Raw genomic sequence first — 10,103 nt, forward strand, 5'->3', positions numbered from 1 at the left:
GTGGTTAGAGAGGAGACTAGTTAGAGACAACTGTTTTGTGTAGTGGTTAGAGAGGAGACCAGTTAGAGACAACTGTTTTGTGTAGGGGTTAGAGAGGAGACTAGTTAGAGACACCTGTTTTGTGTAGGGGTTAGAGAGGAGACTAGTTAGAGACAACTGTTTTGTGTCGGGATTAGAGAGGAGACTAGTTAGAGAGACAACTGTTTTGTGTAGGGGTTAGAGAGGAGACCAGTTAGAGAGACAACTGTTTTGTGTAGTGGTTAGAGAGGAGACTAGTTAGAGACAACTGTTTTGTGTAGGGGTTAGAGAGGAGACTAGTTAGAGAGACAACTGTTTTGTGTAGGGGTTAGAGAGGAGACCAGTTAGAGAGACAACTGTTTTGTGTAGTGGTTAGAGAGGAGACTAGTTAGAGACAACTGTTTTGTGTAGGGGTTAGAGAGGAGACTAGTTAGAGAGACAACTGTTTTGTGTAGGGGTTAGAGAGGAGACCAGTTAGAGAGACAACTGTTTTGTGTAGGGGTTAGAGAGGAGACCAGTTAGAGAGACAACTGTTTTGTGTAGGGGTTAGAGAGGAGACCAGTTAGAGAGACAACTGTTTTGTGTAGGGGTTAGAGAGGAGACTAGTTAGAGAGACAACTGTTTTGTGTAGGGGTTAGAGAGGAGACTAGTTAGAGAGACAACTGTTTTGTGTAGGGGTTAGAGAGGAGACTAATTAGAGAGACAACTGTTTTGTGTAGGGGTTAGAGAGGAGACTAGTTAGAGAGACAACTGTTTTGTGTAGGGGTTAGAGAGGAGACTAGTTAGAGAGACAACTGTTTTGTGTAGGGGTTAGAGAGGAGACTAGTTAGAGAGACAACTGTTTTGTGTAGGGGTTAGAGAGGAGACTAGTTAGAGACAACTGTTTTGTGTAGGGGTTAGCTAGGAGACTAGTTAGAGAGACAACTGTTTTGTGTAGTGGTTAGAGAGGAGACTAGTTAGAGACAACTGTTTTGTGTAGGGGTTAGCTAGGAGACTAGTTAGAGACAACTGTTTTGTGTAGTGGTTAGAGAGGAGACCAGTTAGAGACAACTGTTTTGTGTAGGGGTTAGAGAGGAGACTAGTTAGAGAGACAACTGTTTTGTGTAGGGGTTAGAGAGGAGACTAGTTAGAGACAACTGTTTTGTGTAGGGGTTAGAGAGGAGACCAGTTAGAGAGAATCCCACTGTATTTTCCTCCACTGTGAGAGAAACATAGGAGTGTTATTGTTTTACCACAGTCACACTGTTGTTTTCTATTTGCTGACCTTCATCAATCAAAGTTCATCAGGATACTGCTGTTGTTGTGATGTAATGTTTCAAGTTGAAACCTTAAACACATCTCTACAGTTCTCACTAGTGGACAGACAGGCAACGCTCTGCTCACATAACATTTGGTTCAGGGTTCAGAGGTCACAGTGAAGGATTGATGAGTAATACATGTGTTTATTATGGTCTGTTTGTTGAGCCCATTACCCAGTGGGTAGTAATCAGTGATGTGGATGTAGCTTCCAGTTGCCATGGTGATGTTTCATATTGATGCTGGGAATCTATTCCAATGGAACTCTGATACCACATGAGACTGATATTGTTGAAATAAAGAAATGGAACTTTGTAAGACATCAGTGTTTGGACATTGTTTGTCTTAGATGATTCTCTACAGTACAGAGCTGAGCTGTCAACACTGAGCTGTCAACACTGAGCTGTCAACACTGAGCTATCAACACTGAGCTGTCAACACCGAGCTGACAACACTGAGCTGTCAACACTGAGCTGTCAACACTGAGCTGACAATACTGAGCTGTCAACACTGAGCTGTCAACACTGAGCTGACAACACTGAGCTGTCAACACTGAGCTATCAACACTGAGCTGTCAACACTGAGCTGTCAACACTGAGCTGTCAACACTGAGTTATCAACACTGAGCTGTCAACACTGAGCTGTCAACACTGAGCTGTCAACACTGAGCTGACAACACTGAGCTGTCAACACTGATCTATCAACACTGAGCTGTCAACACTGAGCTGTCAACACTGAGCTATCAACACTGAGCTGACAACACTGAGCTGACAACACTGAGCTGTCAACACTGAGCTGTCAACACTGATCTATCAACACTGAGCTGTCAACACTGAGTTATCAACACTGAGCTGTCAACACTGAGCTGTCAACACTGAGTTATCAACACTGAGCTGTCAACACTGAGCTATCAACACTGAGCTGTCAACACTGAGCTGTCAACACTGAGCTGACAACACTGAGCTGTCAACACTGAGCTGTCAACACTGATCTATCAACACTGAGCTGTCAACACTGAGTTATCAACACTGAGCTGTCAACACTGAGCTGGTCTCTCTCTTTACCTGCTACTAACTGCTACTGCTGCTACTGTGAACGCTGCGTGTAACACATCCGGTGTCAGGATAAATAAAAAGCAAGGTCTGCTAACTTTCTTTAATTATGTTTAATTACCGCAAACAATGAATGGCAAATGCAATTTTCGTATATACGGGTTCGCTGTATCACCGCGCAGGATGAACAGGGAACTGGCAAGAAGTACGTAAACAGCTGTTCTTATACCGTGATGACGTAGTTTCAACGCGTCTGTTAGCCTATCACAGTAGAGGCTGGGCTTGGTTTAGACTTTGCCCCCCTTTGCTGGCCCTTTGTCCAAGCCCCTTGGCGCGTTCCTTTGTCCACATCTGGTTGCTGGGTAGATTTGCTCCGTCTTGTGTCTGTCGATTCTACACTAAAACAGTTCCTAATATGGTATTGTCCAGTATTCTAACCTCCTGGTTGGTCTAGAGAGATGCACCCCTCCCCTCTCCAGACTGTCCACAGCTTTTATGGCCTGTGTTGGTCAGTCCTTACACCTACACACATACCCCCCTCTGTATAGTTTGTGTATGTGTGTAACAAAACAATATTCCTCTTCAACCAATATGCTAACAGGCTATTATGCATAAACATAAATCCTAACAATTTCCCCCATTTTACACCCTCATGGGGTGTAACCAACTTATATATCCATATACTGGGTTGCCGTTGAACCCAGGGACTTGAACCCTTCAACCAGGAGGATAGTATATATATTTTTTTATTTTTTTTCATGAAATGTATCATTTTTATGCAAAACAGTATATATAAAAAACATCAGCGGGGTCTTTTGATTCCCCCTTTTGACACCCCCCTAGGGTGTCATCACAACCAAATGATTACATATATATTCTGTATTTAAAAAATTAAACCCTCTGGTCTCTCCCTCTATACATCTTGTACCAGGTGGGCTCCTTGCCACACGGGAACTTCAAACCTTCACAACAGGGAGGACTAATGTAATGACCTGGATAAAAAGTATATTGTTTCTTTTTATTACTTTTCATTTGTTTATTTTTATTTTTATTACTCGCCAACCTCACCCACAGCAAACCAAGAGTCATCCTCAGTCAGACACATCTTTCTCCTGTAGTTTGACTCAGTATCAGCATCTCCATCCGGAGCATCAAACACAGGCATCATACCAGCAGCCTTCGCTACATCTGTAACAGATTTCTTTAGACAAGGTATGATGCAAGCAGCACAACACATTAACATGAGGAATATATCTACTAGGGTCAGAAATCCAGTAACCATCAATGCAGTGTACTTACCAAACCAACCATCCAGCCAGGGTAACAGTCCATCCTCCTCCACAACTTTTATGGTCTGTGTTGGTCAGTCCTTACACCTACACACACCCCCCCCTCTGTATAGTTTGTGTATGTGTGTAACAAAACAATATTCCTCTTCAACCAATATGCTAACAGGCTATTATGCCTAAACATAAATCCTAACACTACTACTACTACTACTGCTGCTACTACTACTACTACTGCTACTACTACTACCGCTACTACTACTACTACCGCAACTACTACTACTACTACCGCTACTACTACTACTACTACTACTACTACCGCTACCGCTACTACTATTACTACCGCTACTACTACTACTGCTACAACTACTACTACTACTGCTGCTACTACTACTACCGCTACTACTACTACTACCGATACTACTAGTACTACCGATACTACTACTACTACTAGTACTACTACTACTACTACTACCGCTACTACTACTAATACTACTACTAATACTACTACTAGTACTACTACTACTAGTACTACTACTACCACTACTACTACTAGTACTACTAGTACTACTACTACTACTACTACTACTACTGCTACTACTGCTACTACTGCTACTACTACTGCTACTACTACTACTACTACTACTACTAGTAATACTAACAGTCAAGAACAGCAGTTTGAGAAGACCAGAGGAAGTGATGGAGCATCAGTCTGAAGGCAGATGTCCATATGACTGATAGGTGAGTAATTAAATAGACATGCAGTAACCTTCTCTGACCACCAAATGTCTCTGTTACACCACCAGAGGATCAGGAGGAACCATGAGGACTATAGGAGTAGCAGTTGTCCATTCAACACCTGACTCCAATACTTGATTCCAACTCTTTTGATTTGATATCAGACACACATAGAAATATCAGTATTATGTTGCTTGTTTTACTATATAGAAAGTGTTTTGTTGCTTTGTATCACACATAGTATATGTTACTTCAACAATATTGTATTAAATCATTATCACTAAATAACATATCAGTGGTTATGTTGTAGAGTAGTAAGCACACTTTGGATTACATTTTCTGTCCCCCAAAAATTCCTTGAATTTAGTATAGCATGAATAATGTTGTAACTTTTCATTTACGATGTATGTAAGATGTCCCCTTTTAAATGTTCTGGTTATTTAGTGGAGCTTTGTCCTTTGAGAGGGCTGTTTTTACATCAGAAACTGTATTTATTTAATTCACATATTGACGTCATAAGTCAATGGTGCCACCTGCCAATGATTTTAAAAGGCAGGATAATGATGATTTAAATAGTTTACCTTTCCACATCTGTCTACACTTGTAAGATATCCAGACACAATGCATGTCTGACTACCTGCGGAGGTGTTCAGGAAAATCACAATCACATCATAATGTGTCTTTTAATCATCTACCCGAGTCGTTCCCAAATGTGGCATAGTGACGTACCCCTTCAAACATTCAACCTCCAGCTGTGTACCACCTCTAGCACCAGGGTCAAATATTACTTTTTGCCATCATTGTAAGCCTGCCCCACACACTATCTGATAAATGTATTAAATGTATTAATAATTAAATATTTGTGCTCTTTATTCAGCCATCTTACATATAAAAACGTGTTTGTTTATCAAAAATTGTGAATAACTCATCACAGGTTAATGTGAAGGGTGTGCTTGAAAGGATGCACATAACTCTGCAACTGTTACGAATCCCTTTGGCCCGACAGTCTAGGGGGGATGGTAACGAGACCCGTAACATAACTCCTGCAAATTATACTAGTGACAAACCTGCGAAGGATGAGTCCTAGGGGGTAACTCCGGCGGGGTTGGTTCCCTGCATAAACTAGAACGGGGTGAGAGCCGAGTTGTAGTAGCCATACAAGTGTGTGTGTGAATGGGAGGTTAGTTGTGTTCCCTGTTGGGGTGGTGAACCATGGCAGATTACGTGGAAATAGGAAGACAAGTGTGAATAATTTTGGTGATGTGTGTTATCAATAATATGGATATTGGAGGAGATACGGTACAAAGCCATTAAGAAATCAGTATTATCCAGTAATGAATACAGACGCTGTGGTATCGGTTCTAATACAAGGTATTAGGTGCTGTGACAAATTAATTATTATCCGGGGAAGTGTGTAGTGCTATCTTAGAAAATAGTTCATAGAAGCTGTGTATTATAGACGGGAGTGAAGAAATCTCAAATACACTGAACACCGACGGGAGTGTTTAGGGAATAATAACTATTGGTATGGCGACAAACGGACCCATTTCTCCCTGTAATATAGAGATAGCGGAATTTAATAAAGCCGTGGAGGCGCTTAAAGAAGCACACGGACATTCTACCAATTCAGCTGGAATATGGGAAGAATTGAGCAGATTAGACAAAAATGGACAACATTTTCCTGCTGAAGGTGAATTTAAATCAAATAAAGAATTCAGGGAGTCATTATGACTTGGCACAAGGACATGAAACCAGAATCAAAAGCTCAATATACCAGTGTTTTGATGTCAGCATTGTATCAACAGAAAATGCATAACGATAAACCCCAGAAAGTGTAACACCAGTACTTTACTACAGAAGGACTGGGAACGGGAGAGTATTGATAAAATTTGCGCTTCTGTTTTGATGACGGGGTTGAACCCTGTGATCAAAACGGTAATTGCGGGGTAGTAGATTAAATTCAAGACGATGTTTTGACAGTGGAATATGACTCCGCTCACCTCGCAGACGTGCGAGGGGTTAATAGGGCCATAGAGGAAATCAGTAACTATCGTTTCAACCCAGGATAAGACTAAGAAACGTAGCGAAAAAACATCAAAGCGTAAGGAGACCGAGTCCTGTTTTAGGTGTGGGGCTATTGGTCATTGGAAAAGGGAGTGTGAAGTGGGTATGGAGCGCAACAACAAATCCTCCGGAAAGTAGATTACAGTTTCTATATGATGGAAGACGTATTAGATCACGTTTTACCTAACTTTTAGTAGAGTAACGATGGGATTTACAAATAGTGCCACTTGGTATCATTCTGCATTAAAACAATCGTTAAAAGGGTGTCAATTTGTTGGTTCTGTGTTGGTACAATTACGTGGATGATTTGTTATTAGCGTCGAAAGACGAAGAAAATTATATGTGAGACCTCACCACATTGTGTCACGTTCTGATCATAGTTATTTTGTATTTTCTTTGTTTTAGTATGGTCTGGGCATGACTTGGGTGGGTTATCTATGTGTTGTGTTTCTATGTTGGGTTTGTCGTTTGGCCTGATATGGTTCTCAATCAGAGGCAGGTGTTTGTCATTGTCTCTGATTGGGAACCATATTTAGGTAGCCTGTTTTCTATTGTGTTTTGTGGGTGGTTGTTTCCTGTGTTAGTACCATATGGGACTGTTTCGGTTGTTTGTTTGTTTTGTCTTTTGGTTTGTGGGTGTTTGTCTTCCGTGTCAGTGTTTGTCGCCACACGGTACTGTTTCGTTTGTTCATCGTTTTGTTTAGTGTTCTGAGTTTGAATTAAACGTCATCATGAACACTTACCACGCTGCGCTTTGGTCCTCCTCTCTTTCTCCCGAAGACGGACGTTACACATTGGTAGACTATTTGGCAAAACAGGGTCATGTAGCATTGTATGTGAAATCACATGTTACTAGTGCAAGATGGACAAACTGTGAGTTAACGTTAAATGGGGAAAATCTACAACTTCAATAGATTGGTGCTTTGAATCCTGCATCGTTAATATTGTTGCATTGGGAGGGTGAATCGCATACATGTCACCACGATCAGATTACTCCAAAACCCAGGCCCGATTTGCAAGAGACGGCATTGGAATCGGGAAAAATATAGTATACAGATGGCTCTAGTTACATGACCACGGAAGGGAAGAGAGTAACGGGGTAAGCTGTGTGTGGTATGCATTTGGAGTAGTTCATGATTTCGGTACATTGTGGTCACAACGGGGCATGTTAACAGCGACAGGAACACCAATAAAAAATGGTCTGGAGGAAGAGGCATTATTAGAAGCATGTCAGTTACCCAGTAAATTAACAGAGGTGAAATGTGAACCTCATACTAGTCGTACAGATAAAATCACCATAGGTAATTGTGAAGCAGACGGAATGGCTAAGGCGGCTGCCTTGGTGAGAGAAAGTGTTAGAGAACCACATGTAAATATTGCGGATTCCTTACGAGGAGAAATTGGCTAAATTTGTCACAGGAAAACGTATTTGGGTTTGAAGATTCTAGGCGAAATGCCAGGGGAATGGATTCTAAAGGTAACACATTTAAATTATATGACACAACACTCTCAGAAGGCCTTGGTTTTTTTAAATCATGAGACATTTTATGTGGTTTTATTTTGAAATAAATGTAAGTTTTATGTCGTCTTATTCTGGAATAGGATTATTGAATGGAAGGGTGGAGGGGTCACGAGGAATTAGTATAGTGGTTACCTAACCTAAAATGAACTGGGGTCACGAGGAATTAGTATAAGTGTTACCTAACCTAAAATGAACTGGGGTCACGAGGAATTAGTATAGGTGTTACCTAACCTAAAATGAACTGGGGTCACGAGGAATTAGTATAGGTGTTACCTAACCTAAAATGAACTGGGGTCACGAGGAATTAGTATAGGTGTTACCTAACCTAAAATGAACTGGGGTCACGAGGAATTGGTATAGTGGTTAACAAACCTAAAATGAACTGGGGTCACGAGGAATTAGTATAGGTGTTACCTAACCTAAAATGAACTGGGGTCACGAGGAATTAGTATAGGTGTTACCTAACCTAAAATGAACTGGGGTCACGAGGAATTAGTATAGGTGTTACCTCACCTAAAATGAACTGGGGTCACGAGGAATTGGTATAGTGGTTACCAAACCTAAAATTAACTTTAATTTTTTGATGTGGTGTGGTGGTTATGGAGAATCATGGGGAAAAGGAGACCAGTGAATCGTTAGTGTTATGCTGGTGAATGAGGACCCAAAAGCGACGTAATAGTAACAGAGTCTTTATTCCAGTATTAAACAAATAATGATTCTCCTGGATATTATCAATGGTAAATCCAAAACAGGAAACTGAAATCCTCTCGTCAATAGAGAGGAACGACTGGAGACGCGACCACAGACTGCAGGTCGCTTCAGGAAGGCACTGGCCGTAGCTGACATAGACACCTGCTCACACGCAGCATCTGAAGAAGGCAAAGAACACGACAGGGCGGAACAAGGACACAGGAACAGCAAACATCAAACAAGAATCCGACAAGGACAGAAGCGGAAAACAGAGGGTGAAATAGGGACTCTAATCAGAGGGCAAAATAGGGGACAGGTGTGAAAGAGTAAATGAGGTCGTTAGGAGAATGAGAAACAGCTGGGAGCAGGAACGGAACGATAGAGAGAGAGAGCGGGAGAGGGAGAGAGGGAGGAGGAGAGAGAGAGAGAGAAAGAGGGAAAGAACCTAATAAGGCCAGCAGAGGGAAGCACAGGGACAAGACATGATCAAAGACAAAACATGACAGTACCCCCCCCACTCACCGAGCGCCTCCTGGCGCACTCGAGGAGGAACCCTGGCGGCAACGAAGGAAATCATCAATCAACGAACGGTCCAGCACGTCCCGAGATGGAACCCAACTCCTCTCCTCAGGACCGTAACCCTCCCAATCCACTAAGTACTGGTGACCACGTCCCCGAGAACGCATGTCCATGATCTTCCGTACCTTGTAAATAGGAGCGCCCTCGACAAGGACGGGGGGGGGGGAGGGAAGACGAACGGGGGCGCGAAGAAAAGGCTTGACACAAGAGACATGGAAGACAGGGTGGACGCGACGAAGATGTTGCGGAAGAAGCAGTCGCACAGCGACAGGATTGACGACCTGAGAGACACGGAACGGACCAATGAACCGCGGAGTCAACTTGCGAGAAGCTGTCGTAAGGGGAAGGTTACGAGTGGAAAGCCACACTCTCTGACCGCGACAATACCTAGGACTCTTAATCCTACGTTTATTGGCGGCTCTCACAGTCTGCGCCCTGTAACGGCAAAGTGCAGACCTGACCCTCCTCCAGGTGCGCTCACAACGTTGGACAAAAGCCTGAGCGGAGGGAACGCTGGACTCGGCGAGCTGGGACGAGAACAGAGGAGGCTGGTACCCAAGACTACTCTGAAACGGAGATAGACCGGTAGCAGACGAAGGAAGCGAGTTGTGAGCGTACTCAGCCCAGGGGAGCTGTTCTGCCCAAGACGCAGGGTTTCGAAACGAAAGGCTGCGTAATATGCGACCAATCGACTGATTGGCCCTTTCTGCTTGACCGTTAGACTGGGGATGAAACCCGGAAGAGAGACTGACGGAAGCACCAATCAAACGACAGAACTCCCTCCAAAACTGTGACGTGAATTGCGGACCTCTGTCTGAAACGGCGTCTAACGGGAGGCCATGAATTCTGAACACATTC

Source organism: Salvelinus namaycush, unplaced genomic scaffold (assembly GCF_016432855.1).
Source record: "Salvelinus namaycush isolate Seneca unplaced genomic scaffold, SaNama_1.0 Scaffold177, whole genome shotgun sequence".
NCBI lineage: Eukaryota > Metazoa > Chordata > Actinopteri > Salmoniformes > Salmonidae > Salvelinus > Salvelinus namaycush.